Below are 17,589 nucleotides of genomic sequence, written 5' to 3' on the forward strand. Positions count from 1 at the left end.
GAAATTTGAGGATTTGGAGAATCTATACCCCAAAAGGATAGCAATCCAAAAGTATATTCACTCCAAAAAAGAATAGTAGGTAGTAATAGAGAGGCTTAGCATTGAAAGAGGAGACAACTTACCCTTAAAGTAACAAACTTACAGGAGTATAAGCTTGTCCCCCAAATCAGAAGTTATCTTCTTCCATTAATCAGGGTTTACTCTCAATTCATAGCAACAGAATCCTTGAGTTGAGGAGTTCATCAATGATCTGGTCCAACCCATAGGACTCTCTCTTTTTCACTAATACATTTTGTGGATACCTTATGCTTTTTGTCTTTACATATTAGTCCTTAACCTCCTCCCTACCCCACACCAACTCTCCCTTCTGGAAAAATAAAACACCTGAGCAAAACCATCTCACCTAGAATCCTTGAGCAACTGTGCATATAGTATTCTGTCCCGGGGAGCCCCTCATATCTCTGCTGTGATGGTGGAGGCATAATTTGTTTCTCAGGATCTACTTCGGTTTTTCTTTAACTTATTTTTAGAGGTATTTTTATACACATTGTTGCAGTCATTGTGCATGTTGTTCTCCTCATTTGACTTATTTCAAGTCAAAGTCCCCTTGATACAACTCTAGGCAAATCCCTTGCCCTCTCATTGCCACATGCATCTCTCTAAAATGACATTTGTGGGCTGATAAGAAACAATAAGCAGTATATTAATAAGGGGGGGCAGCTAGTACTGGATCTTCAGTTCAGGAAGACCCATCTTGCTGGATTCAAATCTGTCTTCAGACACTTCATAGCTATGTGATCCTGGGTGAATCATTTAACCCTTTTTGCCTTAGTTTGTTCATCTGTAAAATGAGCTGGAGAGGGAAATGACAAGTTACTAAAGGACCTTTGACAAAAAAACAAACAAAAAAACAAAACAAACACAAATGGAGTCATAAAGAGTCAGACACAACTAAAATGACTGAAGAACAATAACAATATTAATAAATAGGATAATATAATAATAAACAATTCAGGAAGAGACACGGATTCTAATACAGGTTTTGAAACTTACTTGAAGGGCAGCTAGGTGGAACAGTGGATAGAGCACTGACCCTGGAGTCGAGAATCTGAGTTCTAATCCGGCCTAGCTGTGTGACATTGGGCAAGTCACTTAATCCCATTGTCTTAAATACATTTACAAGAAAAGAAAAAAAAGAAACTTACTTGTAATGTGACCATGGGCAAATTTCCCTTCAAATCTTTCTTGGACTTATCTTCATCAGTAAAATGGGGACAATGATACTTATTGAACAGGGTTGTTGTAAGACATGAAATAAAGTATACAATGAGCTATGCATATATTAATATGTTATGGCAATTTCAGCCATGATCAAAGCAATGACTAGCTGGAATTAATGCAAATATCTTTATCTTCTGCCATTCTGGACAAACTGGGGTTTCTCATATCACTGCTGAACTTAGTGAACTAGTCTTCATTTTGGATTTCTTATGAAGCAGTTGCATAGTACTTCTGCTGGAAAAACTACTGATTTTAGCTCTGGATTGTTTATTGCCAGCCAATTGCGGTTTCTGAGGGTGGAGATTTATAGGCTTTTCAGAAGGTTTTCTCAAAAGATGATGCTGGGAAAACTCAACAGTGGCCTCTGTTTAATTGGAAGAGATTAATTTGTGTCATAATCCTAAAGAAGGGCAATGCCAAAGAATTCTCAAATTACCAAACAATTGCTTCATTTCACATGCCAGTAAGATTATGCTCAAGATTCTGTGAGCTAGCCTTTAGCAGTATCTGAATTGATAATTCCCAGAAGAGCCAGCTAGTTTTTAAAGAGGCAAAGGAACTAGAGACCAAATTGCTAACATTTGCTGGAAAATATCTATTTCTGCTTCATTGAATACAATAAAGTTTTTGACTATTATGAGTCACTACAAAATTTGGCAAGTTCTCAAAGAGATGGGAGTGCCAGATTATTTTACTTGTCTCCTAAGGAAACTGTATTTGGGCCAAGGATTAACAGAACTGAATCAGAAACAACTGATTGGTTTAAGATTGGAAAAGGAATATGACAATTCTGTATATTGTAACTTCATTTAACTTATATACAGAGTACATCATGCAAAATGCCACACTAAATAAATCAATAGTCAAAATTAAGAATGACAGTAAAAATATCAACAATCTTAGATATGTAGGCAGTTCTACTTCAGTGACAAAAGGTGAAGAACTAGGAAGCCTTTTGAAGAGGTAAAAAAAGGAGAGTATAAAAGTTGCCTTGAAGGTAACATAAAACAAAACAAAGCAAAAATAAAATGTTGGCAACTGGACCTATCACTTCATGGCAAATAGAGGGAGAAGAAATGGAAGAAATGTCAGATTTTATATTTTTTTGGTTCAAATATCACTGGATATGACAATTGAAACCATGACATTAAAAGATTTCCTTGAAAAGAAATCTATGGTGAATCTGAATAACATACTAAAAAGCAGAGTTATCACCTTACTGAAAAGGTTTCATATAGTGAAAGCTATGGCTTTTTTTCAGGAGCAATGTATGAACATGAGAATTGGACTATAGGGAAAGAGGAGTATCCCAGAATCCACATTTTCAAATTTTGGTACTGGAAAAGACTTTTAAGAATACCTGGGATAGTAAGGAGGTCAAATTGGTCAATACTTAAAGAAATTAATACAGACTATTCATTGGAAGATAAAACACTGAGACTGAAGCTTAAATACTGTGGTCAAAAAATGAGAAGATGGGACTTTTTGGAAAAGAATCATGTTGGGAAAGATTGAAGGCAAAAGGAGAAGGGGATGGCAGAGGATGAGATGGATAGATAGCTTCATGGAAACAGTGAACAAGAGCTTGGACAAACTTTAGGAGAACAGTGGAGGACAGATGGGCCTGACATGGCTAGGGTCCATTGGATCATGAAGAGTTGGACGTGGCAACAATAGCAACAGCAGCAACTGCAACAACAATAGGTAGTTAATGCTAACCAGGTTCTTAATCCAGGTTCCTCAGTTCTAAATCCACTTTTCTTTCTACTGTGCCATGATGCTTTTCCTAATTTTAAGAAGTCTTTAGAGTTCTAAAATAGTTGAACCTCAAATATGGAGGATACATGGAGAAGAAAAACTATGTAGAAATTTAGTAACTGCCTTCAAATGTTCCAAGGAAGCTGGTGACCAGGTGTTTAATCTCCACTGAGGAAATAAAACTGGGTACATTGGTTTCAAATGGAACATGTTGGATTTGAAATTATACAAAGAAATGTTTGTGAAAGTGATGGATGTTAAATGTTGAATACATTTCTGAAGAAGGTGGTGGAATCTGCTTTCTCTGGCCATCCTGAAAACATACTAAGTTTCTCCTGGCTACTAATTTGGGTGAATCTGCTTAAAAGCCAATTGACATGTTCATTCCTATAGTAAAAGTCTCTGGGGTTTGAAGTCCTCCTGAATCATCCCTTGTGGACATTAGTAGTGATGAAGAGATGGTTAGCCCCAGTTCCTTTAAATCTCCCTCAGGACTTTTAATCTCAGGGGGAAAAATTTACTTCTACCAGAAGTGCTGTCAATCAGTAAACATTTATCAAGCCCCAAATAAATCCAGGAACTTTGCTATGTGTTGGGAATACAAAATGCAATCAGCCATACAAAATTCTGTACATATAGGATAAATTAGACCTAAGTTTTCAATCCTTAGGAGGGCTAGGAGAGATTTTTACAGGTGAGATTTTAGCTGAAATCTGAAGGGAGTCTATTAAGTTAAGATACAAAGATGAGAAAGGGAGAATTCCAGGCATAGGGAGCAGCCAGATAAAAGACTTGGAGTTGGGAAAGAGTCCTGTAAGAGAAGCAGTAGGAAGACAGGGTCAATGTATTGCAAATTTTGTACTTTGGTATAAAGGGTAGGAAAACTGGAGGAGGAGAAAAGGGGCAGTTTATATAGGACTTTAAAAGTCAAGAAAAATTTCCATTTGACCACAGACAATCAAGGAATCACTTAAAGATTGGCTCTTGTTGGGAGTTGGGGGTTGGGAAGGTAGGGTTAGAAAGCCACAGAGTTCAATACGTGGGCAACAAAGGCATGGGCATTAGGGGAAGAAACAGCCCTGGCAAAGGAGAGGTTTCTAATTTGGGGAAGGAGGAAATATCTCACTCAAAGACAATTCTGCCACTATGAGTGAGTTAAGGCAGGGAAAAAGTGAACAGTGATGTCATTGTTTGTTACTATTCAGTTGTTTTTGTTTCTTGACAAAGATTCTAGAGTGGTTTGCCATTTCCTTTACCAGCTTATTTTACAAATGAGGAAACTGAGGCAAACAGGATTAAGTGACTTGCCCAGGGTCATATAGCTAATAAGTATCTGAGGCCAGATTTGAACTCATGAAAATGAGCTTCCAGACTCCAGGTTCAGTAATCTATCCACTGCAAATATAATCTGAAGACTGAGGAGTGCCATCAGTACCCTCTAAATTTTTTACTCTGGGGCAAAGCTCTGTTGGCCTCACCCTCATTATGACTTTATTCCTAGCAAAATGCTTTGTTGTCCAGAAGATAATCATGTGTGCACATGCTCATAATGATGTTTACTTGTCTGTTTCCTAGTTCTAGATTGATTTCCTGCCTTCCTAAGCTTCCAACCTATTCTTATCCAGAAGTGTCCCATCAAAAGAAGGACCTCATCCTTATCAGTTCTTATCTTCTGTGTCCAACTAGTCAACCCTGACTATGTTCTTATGAACCTTGAGAGTGACTTAATAAAATGAATTTTTGGAGTAGAATAATAGACTCTTGGAACTGGAAAGAATCTCACTATGAGGGGTTCTAAACCATCTTGTGTCATGAACCTATTTGGAAGTCGGGTGGAGCCTATGGAGATTCCTTCTTAGAATAATGTTTTTTAAATGTTAAAATAAAGTACATAGGATTACAAAGGAAACCAATTATATGTAAATGAGGTTATCAAAATATTTTTTTTAAACTCAAGTTCATAGACTTTAGGTTAGGAAGCCTTGTTATAGCTCTTCTCATCTGTCTCACATTTTCATTTTAAAGTCAAAGAAACAGATGCTCCCAAAGATAAGGTGATTTGTTTAACTTCCCCCAGACAGTTTTGTGCTGAGGTGGTACATTGGCCAAATCTCCTAACTCCTACCCTAATCCTATAGCCTGACTATATTACGATTGTTTTGCAGAGCATGGTGACTCCCCCCGCCCCCACCCGGACTGCTTAAACAGCTAAGGAAGGATTTAAGCCAGATAGAAGACAGGACCCTCTGGGAACAAGAACTGATAAATTTTTCAAGAGATGGCTGCAGGGCGGGACAAGGATATCTGAGGGGGCCAGAACTCTGCATCTCATGTCCAAGATAAAAGTCTGTAGTAATTGAGGTCCAGGCAGCATAGAGTGCTAATTGGATCTAGCTAAAGATGGAGACCAGGGAAATCAGCTAAGAGAGTGGGGAAATGAGCATTGTGGAAGGCCTTTAGGTAGGAGGAGCACTAGCAAATTCTCTCAAAGCAAATTCTCTCCTAAGGCCAAAGGGGATTTGACCCTTGAACTTGTACAGATTCTCTGCTCTGAAGAGGGAGGCAAGGACTCACAGGTGTATTGTGGCAGAAGGAAGTGTTCCACAGGTGACAATTAAGGCAAGGGCAGAGGGTGAGGTCTTCCAGAAGGTTCTCACAGATGATCATTAAAAACTTTCTCACTCAGAGTTTAACAATAGGATACATACCTTTGTCTAGGATGCTTTGACTATTGACTCACCTGGATATTCAATAGAATGGACTGGGCAATGTCTTAGGTTCCTTCTCCACCTCAGGTTTCTATGAATCTATGAGAATGGTATTTTGTGACCTCCTAACCTAAAATCACTTGTTGCTTTTGAGAGTTTGTGGTAAATCTTAATTAGATCCCAGATGAGTAATTTTACCTGAGCCCTCAGGTGTTGCTACCACCAGGTGCTAGCACATATCTATTTGGTAGCAATGACTGAATTGTCTGACAAGCTCAGGAATTTAGAACCAAGATTCAGGGAAAGCGCAGATAAAGAATCGTTTCTTTCTTCTCCCTTCTCTCTCCCTGTGTTGAAAACATTTGCTAATTATGTGAAATTTGATTTTAAATTGTGTTAAATATCTAAAAGTAATGAGTTAAAATTAGTAAAAAGTAAAAAGTTTAAAAAAATTTATTTATTTTTTTTTTAGTTTTTGCAAGGCAATGGGGGTTAAGTGGCTTGCCCAAGGCCACACAGCTAGGTAATTATTAAGTGTCTGAGGTCAGATTTGAACTCAGGTACTCCTGACTGCAGGGCCAGTGCTCTATCCATTGTGCCACCTAGCCATCCCTAAAAAGTTTTATTAATGTTATTTATTTTGTACCATAGTCCTTTCTTTATGTTCCCCTCAACTGAACACAGAAAATAATGAAATGCGCTCAAATGATACTGTAATCATATGTGATGATATATACAATATTATATACCTGTAGTCATACACCTCTCTACCAAGAAGTATAACATGACTTTTCTTATCTGTTCTCCAGGATTATCAGAGATCATTACAATTAGTCAGAGTTATCTGCCTTTCAGTATTTCTTTCATATTCTTTATTGAGGACCATTTACTTTCTGTAATTCTTTAAACAAAATTACTAAATCATGACAATTGAGTTAGATGGGACCTGTCATTTTTTTGTCCTGTCTGACTCTTTGTGACCCCATTTTGGGTTTTCCTATCAAAGATAACAGTTCATTTTGCAAATGAGGAAACTGAGGCAAATAGGGTTAAGTGACTTGCCCAGGATCACAGTTAGTAAGTGTTTGAGACCAGATTTGACCTTGGGTCTTCCTGATTCCAGGCCCAGCACTCTATCCACTGTACCACCTGGCTACCCAGAAGGGGACCTTAGCAGTTACCTAATCCAAGTCAAAGTCCCAAAAGTATCCTTGCTGTGATTTATATCTGTCAAATAATAAGCATCTAAGATTTGCACCTAGTTTTGTTCCATAGAGTCAAACCTCTTTTATAAGGTAACCCTTATAATACTTGAAGACAGTTATCTTCTTCCCCAAAATCTTCTCTAAGTTGAATTCTTCGGATTCTTTCAGTTTTCAGGTGACCTAGACACAAGTCAGGGATTTTCATTATCCACTTCTCAGTACTCCAGTTTATCAATATCTTTACTTGGATTCTCACAGCTAGTTTTCCATATTGGTGTGTGAAGGTGTGATAAATAGGGACTCTCACTTCCTTATTCCTAGATGTTAGTCTTCTTTTAATGTGCTACAAGATGACAGTAACTTTTTGGGTCTATTATATTATTATACTATTCTCATATACTGAGCTTCTGCTCACTAAAACTTTTTTCCATAGTCATTTCTTTATGTATCCTTTCCCTTGACTGAAGACAGAAAAACAGTTACATGAGACTAAATGACACTGAATATCTTATGTGACAGTATATACAATATTATATACCTATAGTCACATAACTTCTCTATCAAGAAGTATAAGGTGGTTTATACATCTATACTAAATACTTTATATATTAAAATAAAACTGCCAGATATTTTAAATACAGGATTTTTAAAAAAATGCTTCCTTAAGATCATATTATTTTTGTATGTAGAGTTAGAAGCAAACTCAGAGGTGAACTCTAACTTTTTGTTTAGATTTGTGAAAACTGAGGCCCAGATGTTTACTAAGTGTGTGATGATGGGCAAGTGACTTAACCCTATTTGCTTCAGTTTCCTCATCTGTCAAATGAACTGGAGAAGAAAATAGCAAGCTATTTCAGTATTCTTGTCAAGAATACCCCAAAAGGGTGTCATAAAGAGTGAAATAATTCAACAACAACAATAACCTGAGAGCTAAAGAAGTTAAATGATTTTTCCAAGGTCATATAGACAGTAAACATTAATAATGGAATTTGAATATAGTTTCTCTGGTTCCAGAGCCATTCATCTTTTCATTATACCACAGGACTCCCTGTTTCCTCTATCTTATACTCATGATGTCATTTATACAAGATCAAGTATCCTTAGTAAATTTCTTCTTCTTAGATTTCAACTCAGTATTCTAGCTTGTCAACATCATTTTGGATCCTAACTGTGTAATTTAGTATGTTAGATATCCTTCTCAGCTTTGTGTCATCTGCAAATCTGATAAAAATATTGAATAGCACAGGACGAAGTGCAAATCCTTACGCTACCCCATTAGCATCATTCTGCCAAGCTAAAAGGAGCAACTGCCCTTTAGATTCTTCCATTTAGAGTTCTAAATTCATCTAATTATATTATCATCTGGTCTATATCTCTCACAGGAGTTTTTCTCATAAGAATATTGTGAGATACTTTAACTAATACTTTGCTAAACTCTAAGTGAACCATATCTGTGGCATTCCCCTGACCCACCAGTTTAGTAACTGTTAAAAAAAAAAAGAAAAGAGAAAAGGAAATGAGATTAGTCTTTTCTTAATGAAATCATGCTGGGTTCTTGTGATCCTGATTTCCTTTTTTGTTTTCTTTTTCTGTTTTTTTTCAAACTATCTACTAACAGTCTCTTAAAGAATTCTGTACAGAATTCTGGCAGGAGCTGAAGTCAAGCCCACAGACCTAGAGCTTGTAAACTATTCAGTCAGTCAAAAAACATTTATTAAATGTCTACTCTATTCCAGTTGCTGTGCCAAGTGATGAAATACAAAGAAAAGCTAAAAACGGTCCCTGCTCTGAAGGAACTCGCAGTTTAATGGAGACAACATGCTAGCACCTATGTACCAACAAAATATATACAAGATAAAGATAATTAATGGAAGGAAGGGACTAGCTTTAAAAAGGGATTGAGAAAAACTTCTTGAAAATGGTAGGAATTTAGCTAGGACTTGAAAAAAGTCAAATACACCAGGAGGTAGAGATGGAGAGAGGACATCATAGATATAGGGGAAAGCCCAGGAAAATGTCTTGAGTCAGGAGATTGTCATATTCCAGAAATAACAAGGAGACCAATATCACTGGATGATAGAGCACATGTTAATATATGTAAAAAGACTTGAAAGGTAGGATGGATGCAGATTAAAAAGGTTTTTATTTATTTCTTTTTAGTTTTTTTTTTGCAAGGCAAATGGGGTTAAGTGGCTTGCCCAAGGCCACACAGCTAGGTAATTATTAAGTTTCTGAGACCGGATTTGAACCCAGGTACTCCTGACTCCAAGGCCGGTACTTTATCCACTACGCCACCTAGCCGCCCTTAAAAAGGTTTTTAATTACCAAATAGAGAATTTTATTTTTTATCCTGGAGGTGATAGGGAGTCACTGGAGTTTATTAAATGGGAGTGGGAGAAAGATGACTTGTTTACAACTTGGTTACATCAATTTTACAACTGAATGGAGTTACTTCCATTGTAGTGGGGAGAGACTTAAGGTGGGGAGACTAAGTAAATTTTGGACCCTTTAAAAAAGAAATTAGAACAACATTTGCCCTTCTGGATTTATATTACTCTTCCACATATGCCTGATATTTCAAGTGTCCCTAACAATGTCAGAAATCCCTTCTATCAGATTTTTAAGTAATTGAGAAATTCCAGATACTCTGGTATCTTTGCCAAGGAAACCCTGTGGACATTATGGGGTTATAAAGAACTGAACATAACTGAACAGCGAAAGAGCTCATGTAGGCCAAGTCACTTGAATTTATTCTAGGACAATAGTTTTCCTATTATCTTCTTACTTATCTTGAGTATCAGTTCTTTTTTAGTTATTTTTGTCCTGTCCTTTTCTATTCAAAGACTATTCACTTTAGCAGAGAAAACAGAATTAAAATAATTGAACAGCTCTGCCTTTCTGTGTTGACAATTATCAATATCCCATTCATCCTGAGCAATACTCTGATCCTTGTTCTGGACTTCTCTTTTCCTCTAATTTAGCTAAAATTGTCCATTTTATTTGTCCTGAGTTTTCCTGACCAATCTCAGTTTGTTCTCAACTTTAGCCTACCCTACACTCTTATAGGACAGTGCTGCACTTTACTTTTGTATTCATCTTTGGTCACCTCTTCTTGCTTCCAAGCTCAGTAACTTTGATCAATCTAAATTGCTTGATGAATTCTTTGTGTATCCACATCAGACTCTTCAGACACTCCACATTTTCCTTTGTCCGAATTTTCTCTATTAGACTTTGATTCAATGAAGATTGTTTTTTAATTTCATTTTTAAATGAGGTTGAAATCATTCCACTGTGATTATTACAATATTAATAATAACTAATTTTATAGAATATTTTGTAGGTTGTAAAACATTTTCCATGGCAAAACTTATGATAAATATGGTGAATAAGTTCTATCTATTTTACTGAGAAGAGAAGGGTAGAGGCCCATAGAGGTTCAGTAATCCTAACAAATAGTTGTTTTCTTAATCAGATTTCAGATTTTCCCTATAACTCATCATCAAACCAAACAACTCTCATTCTCCTTAATGTCAGTTTCCTTCTAGCATTATCTCTGATGTGTCCTAGTTTGCTTGTACATCATTGTTTGCAATTTTTCTGCCCCATTTTACCATGAGCTCCTTGAGATCAAGTACATTGAATCCTTAGTCTTTATAGTAGTTATATTTATTGACCAATGAATTAATGGACTGAGATTTCCAATAGTAATGAATAGAAATGAAAATGTGCGTTTGATATTGTCTTGTATTACAGAATCAAAGATTAAAGACATCAAGATGATCTCTTTTTTTCCCCCTACCAGTGAGGTTTGAGTATGGCCAGTGGCCAATTATCCAGTCAGAGGATTTCCAGTAGAGGCATGGATAATTCAAAATGGTAGATAATCCCCAACCAATTCTGTTTTAGCTTTGGGGATGCATGATATGATTTGGAGTTCATAGATTAGCTGCCTTAATCATGCTTTGTTTGGGCTGAGCAGGTAGTGATTTTAAGTTCTCAGAGTAGATTCCAATCTCTGATGATGGTGTTGAGGAAACCTAGGAAAAAGTTGGGTGTCCAGTGAAAGCCAGTCTAAAAATGACAAATTTATTGCAGATAATGCACAGGGGAGACGATCTACATGAATATAACATAATGCTAATTGTTAAAGCTATCTTCTGAACTCTCTAGGTCAATTGTTTAGAAACTTCATATAGTTGTCCACCAGAGGGTAGCAAAGACTCATAAAGAAATGATGGCTGTTGTAACTGTTTTTATCTACTTTTTTGGTAACGTTTTACTAGCTTGTGGAACTAAGTTTTAAATTGAAGAATCTAAAGATACCACTCTTAAGAAATGGTTTCACTCAAGATTGATAAAGAATGAAAAATGAATATTTATTAGGGGAATCTTGTTTGTATATTCTGGACACATTAAAATAATATTTTTGTAGTGGTAGTCTGTATGATGCAGTGGAAAGAAAACTAAATATGGAATTAGAAAATATGAGTTCACATATTATTCAGACTACTTATTAGCAAGATAGCTTCTGAACAAGTTTTTGAACTTCAATTTCTTCATCTGTTAAATGGAAATTATAGTACTAATACAGATTTCCACAAGATTGCTATGAGGGTGAAATGATAAAATGAAGACAAAAACGCTATCAAATACTATTGAAATATCATTTACTTTTTTTTTTTTAGATTTTTCAAGGCAATGGGGTTAAGTGGCTTGCCCAAGGCCACACAGCTAGGTAATTATTAAGTGTCTGAGGCCGGATTTGAACTCAGGTACTCCCGATTCCAAGGCCAGTGCTCTAGCCACTGTTCCACCTAGCCACCCTGAAATATCATTTCTTATGGTTAGGATTGTGAGCAGCTAGATGGCACAGTGAATGCCCTGGAGTCCAGAGGACTTGAGTTCAAATGTGACCTCAGATTCTTGCTAGATGTGTGACCTAGGCAAGTCATTTAACCTTGTTTGTCTCAGTTTCCTCATTTGTCAAATGAACTGGAGAAAGAAATGACAAACCACTCCAGTATCTTTGCAAAAAGAAAACCCCAAATGGGGTCAAAGAATTGAACACAACTGAATAACAATAAACATTACTTTTTAAAACAGTCATATGCAGCCAGCAGGTGTCCATATGCACAGATTAGTGATCCCCATTTCTATGTGAGTTTGACACCAATGTTTCAGATGATCCCGGGCTTCTTTCTAGGAAGATATCCCATTTCCCCTCATCCTTAAACCCTCCCCCCAAGCTCTCTTGGCACCCCCCCCACACACACACCTCCAACCCCCACCCTGCTTTTGTTTTGAAAACTAATGTTCTTCTGGTAATGCTGCACAGTTTCAAATTATGTAATAGCACACAAATCCTTGAAGAGTTAAGTATTGGGAGTCACCCAAGAGGTAGTGGAGAGTGGCAGGATGGCTGTGAGTAAGCCATATCATATTACCCATGAAGAATTGTACAGGACATAAAGGATGTCATAAGAGACATGCATGACTGGAAAAGGAGGTGGGTATATGGCAAGAGGAAGAATTAATTGACAATACTATGTATGCCCCAGTGGTATTCTAGCCATGAAGTGTTAAAAGATCTCAAGGGAGGCCCCCAGAATGCCTTGTGGAGGTTTTACAGAAAGACATGGACGCAAGTACCACTGACTAGGGTGTCTCTTGTCCTGTTGTTGAGAGTACTCACATTGATGAGATCATAGTTACATTGCAGTATATTTACTAGGTTTTTTTAAAAAAACTTTGAAATGCACATGTTATTTTTGAAATGAATATAGTGCCCAACCTCTAAAGATGAGAGGATCTGTATAAGGAAAAGAATAAGTAGTGTCTAAAAGGCATACTTGAAATGAATATTTGGAATGTCTTTATTTTTTTCTTTTTTCTTTCTTCTTTTTTTTGTGGCAGGGAAGGGATACCTAGTATAAGATGTACTCTGTTAGGCAAAAAAGTGAAGTCTTTGTCTTGGAACAGTGGTGATGAATTCAAATAGAAATAGGAAAACAGTATTAACATTATTTAAGTTCTATAGTATTTTTATTTATTTTGCCAAATATTTAAATTTAAATACTGAAAATTACAATTTAAACTGGTCCAGACCCTTTGCTGGAGTGCCAGTACAGCCAGTGGGCCTGGTGTTTGATACCCCTGTCTTATATGCCCAGATTTTCTTTTACATTTATCTTCCTGAGAATCTTAAGAACCTCTAAGAGCCCTTGGAAGGATCATCTAATCTAATGTCCTTTCTCTCCTCACTCCAACATTCAACACACACACACACACACACACACACACACACAGAACTTTATGGAAACATTCTAAAGGGTAGTTAAGTCTTTCTGGTGTTGTTCCATAAGTTTGACACCATGCCTTCTTTTACCTCTATGAAGAGAAGGAAGGATTCACTTTGGATTCAGATAGAGAGATTAAAAGCATATGACAACTGCCTATCATATTTTTCCTTTGTTGTCCAAGAGAAGCTCCAGTAATACAATGAACACATGATAATCAAAGGTGGTAGATCTAACTTAGTGTGATTGGATCATAGGATCACTCAATACTCAAGCTGGAACATGGAGCCTTAGAGAGTTTTTAAGTCCAACTCCCTCATTTTACAAGTAAGGAAACCAAGAGTCAGACAGGTAAAAGCAAAATATTGTCCCTTTATTAAATAACTAATTAGTAGTAGAACCAAATCACAAACCTTGGTTTTCTAATTCATTATTCTTTCCATATGTTGTTTTGTTTTGTTTCTTTTGCTGCACATCCTTTGAGAGTCAGATTTTTGTTAACTAGATTGACTATATGTGGAATATGAGGGGAAAAGATTTAACTTTCTCATCACTGGTCTGATAATAAACAAAAATGGTACAGAAAGAGGAAGTGATGATGTTGTCTTGGGTATGGAATTTTGACAAGTGGTCCCAGGCTTATCTGAGAGAATGACTGGGCCCTTGGGACTCATTTGGAGTCAGAAGGCCAGTTACTTGTGTAACCTTGAGCAAGCTGGTTTACCCCTTTTCTCTGAGTCATAGGTTCCTCGTCTGTAGAATAAGGGTATTGGACTACTTAACTCTTCCAATCTGAAACCTATATGTAAAGAAGATACCACAGAAGGCCCTGGGCTCCATGTACTTCCTATATCACTAATTAGAGATCTATCACAAGAAAGGCCAGAATTGCCTCCTCTCACACAGACTGAAAAAGCCAATTGAATTTCTATTCGGCATGTCCAAAAGAGCTTATTAGTTTCTTTTATGTTCCCTCAAGTTCTCTACTAATTCACAGTAAGATTTAATGCTGAGGGGCAGCTAGGTAGTGCAGTGGATATAGCACCAGCCCTGGAGTCAGGGGGATCTGAGTTCAAATGTGACCTCAGACACTTAATAATTACCTAGCTATGTGACCTTGGGCAAGTCACTTAATCCCATCATCTTGCAAAAATAATAAAAAAAAATATTTAGAACTGAGAAATCATTTAGTTCAGAGATGTTAAATATGCTGCCTGTAGATAGGTAGTACTCCCCACTGCTGTTGAATAAGATTAAAATATAATTGGGAAATTTTTTTAAAAATACAATAGAAGGTAGATGATATTAATAAGTGATTTTCTAAGTCAATATGTAGTTCATAGGAATGCTTATGGATAGTTTAGGGGCCTATTTTTATTTGAGTTTGACACCACTGATCTAGTCCAACCTAAACTTTTTTTTGAAGAGGAAATTGAGGTAAATAGATGTAAGATGGTTTGTCCAAGCTAAGTAGCCAAACTTTATCTTTCTTTTCTTTTCTTTTGTTTTTTTTTTGTTTTCTCTTCTTTTGTTTTCTTTCTTTCTTTCTTTCTTTCTTTCTTTCTTTCTTTCTTCTTTCTTTCTTTCTTTCTCCTTCCTTCCTTCCTTCCTTCCTTCCTTCCTTCCTTCCTTCCTTCCTTCCTTCCTTCCTTCCTTCCTTCCTTCCTTCCATCCTTCCTTCCTTCCCTCATTTATTAAAAACACTAAATATCAGTCACTGTTCTTGGTGCCAGAGATATAAATATAAAAGTGCAATGGTCCTTCCCTTCAAAGAACTTGTGTTCTAATTGAGGGGACAACACACATAGAGAAGAGGGATCCAGTAAGGGAATTTTGCCCTGAGGAGCCATTGAGATGGTGAAGAAATAATAATATTAACTTTATTACTGTTCTCAGAACCAGATGTGGAAAAGAGGGCATACGTATGGAGGAGGGAAAAGAGGATTTCATGCAATAGTTCAACATGATTTGGGACTGATTTGATAGGATAGGTTAAGTAGGTTTGCAATCACGATCATCCATCTTCAGAGCAGGAGTTCCAAAGATGAGCATATTAATTGGGGTGAGAATGAGGATCATCTTCTGGAATTATGATTTGTAGAATGCTTTTTCTCATAGGGAGATGGGGAAGATAGGGAGTAAGATGGAAAGGGTAGATGGTTGGGGGAAACATTCATGTTTTTTATTTGAACCAAGCACAATGCCTTATGAATTCTATATTTTTTGAAGATACTTAATTCTATCATTGTGGATATCACTTCTATGCAGTTCATATTCTTTTTCATAAACACTTAGTGGTCAATTCTCTGGGCATGAGCTTTTCTGAATTTAATGAGGCTGGTCCTTAAGTTACAGAATGATGGTTTTGTACCAGTCTTCTTTTCAAAACCAGTACTTTGGAAGGGTCTATTCAATCTTGGGCTCTATTGGTATAGCTTTTGGGAACATAGAGTCATTGTCCTCCCTTAACTGGTCATGAGAATGTTAATTAGTGCAAGAATTGCATTAAATCTGTATATTGTAATTATTTATTGAATGAAAGAAGGAAGGGATAAAAGAATCCTTGGATATTGTGTCAGAAAATGTGGTTACTATATGGAGGGAATTTTTGATGTGATAAAAGATTAGAATATTGAATGTCAGAGTTGAAAAGGACTTTATAGTTTATGTAACATGAACTTTTTGAGGCTTAGCAAACTTATGTAATTGGTTTATGGTCATACTATATCTGACAAAGTTGAAACTTGAATCCAGGTCTTTTGACTCCAGGTCAGCACCATGTCTATAACACCTCTGCTAAATGTATCCCATCTTGTTCAGATATATAGGGAATCAGTGCTGAGTAGGTATATTATAGGCTTGAGTTTCTAGGAACTTTGTAGGCATGGTATTGAGTCCAAAATTGGAATATATAATCTGATAAAGAACATTCTTTTCATGAAGAAAAAAATACTAGTAGCACTTATAAAGGATTCAAGTGTCAAGGAGACACAGAATCACATAATATTTTTGCAGTAATAAAGAAATATGACATTTGGAATTGGAATATAATATTCCATAAGGCAAAATATAGATGTTTAAAACAAAAAAATAACTTACTTAGCAAACTGAGTAGAACCTTACAGACTGGGGGAATGGATCTTAAATGAAATAGAGAACTTTCAAACATTCTTTTTTTGGTTTTTGCAAGGCAAATGAGATTAAGTGGCTTGCTCAAGGCCACACAGTTAGGTAATTATTAAGTGTCTGAGGTCACATTTGAACCCAGGTCCTCCTGACTCTATGAGCAATGCTCTATCCACTGCACCACCTAGCTGCCCCCAAACATTTTTTTAATAAAAAAAAACAAGAGATGAGTAGATACTTTGAAATACAAATACAGGAGTCAAGAGAAAAGGTAAATATTAGTGAGCAATTGGCAGGGACTATACAATGACAAAGTATATTATTTTAATTAATTCAGTAGAATAAAGGAAAGGGAAAGAAGAGGTAATACTCTCGGGGTGGGGGAGGAGAGGAAGGACTGAGAAACTTATTTCACCCAATCAGGCCAGACAGATAGAAGAGGAACTTATTTCACATAATTGGGGTGCACAGATAGAAGATGCAAAGGGGGAGGGGTAGGAAGAATGGCTATCACTTGAACTTCCCTTTCATTTGAACCAATCATAGATGGGTAGAATACAGTTAGTTGTAGAAATAGATTCAACAGGGAAACAAAAAGCAATAGGGAGAAGGAAGAGTTGAAAATAAAGAAGGATAGATTTAGAGAGGAATTAGTCATAAACAGAACAAACCTTGAAGTATCAATCATGAAGAAACATTTTAAAACTAAAGAAAAAAAGAGTAAGAACATGTGCACGGGGTCTGGGTAAGGGAAGAGAAGAGAGGTAGGGGAGTAGCAGATTGGAAACATTAAAGAAATACATGACATCTGCCCAAATAGTCCTCTTCATGGTAAGTAGTCTAAGAAAATCATGTTATCAGAGCTGTCTGTAGTAATGAAGGATAAAGAAATGTGACATATCCTTTTTGGGATTGCCCTGCCCTCTTTTGGGCAGATTTGGTGGGGGGGGGGTTTGAACTTCCTGCTTCAAGATATTATTGATATATGAATTCATAGCTAAAGAAGTAAAACTAAATGATGAATCAAACCCTTACACTTATTATTTCTGTTGAAACTGTAAATTCAACTATCATTCCAGAAAACTCCATTCTTATATAGGAGAACATTTGTATTAGTTATGAAGCATTGTAGCATTTTTTTTGCTTGCATATTAAAGTATTTGAAGCAGTCACTTAAATTCTCAGAGTTTTCATGGAAAACGTTCAGTCTTTTTT

The 17,589-nt window shown here is 36.5% G+C and overlaps 1 protein-coding gene across 1 annotated transcript in view; it reads left to right on the plus strand.

Moving 5' to 3' along the window:
- The window catches only part of ACOXL (acyl-CoA oxidase like), a 518,534-nt gene that overhangs the window by 103,283 nt on the left and 397,662 nt on the right, over window positions 1-17,589 (plus strand). The gene's annotated exons all lie outside the window — the stretch shown is intronic.

Source organism: Macrotis lagotis, chromosome 1 (genome assembly GCF_037893015.1).
Source record: "Macrotis lagotis isolate mMagLag1 chromosome 1, bilby.v1.9.chrom.fasta, whole genome shotgun sequence".
Classification (NCBI taxonomy): domain Eukaryota; kingdom Metazoa; phylum Chordata; class Mammalia; order Peramelemorphia; family Peramelidae; genus Macrotis; species Macrotis lagotis.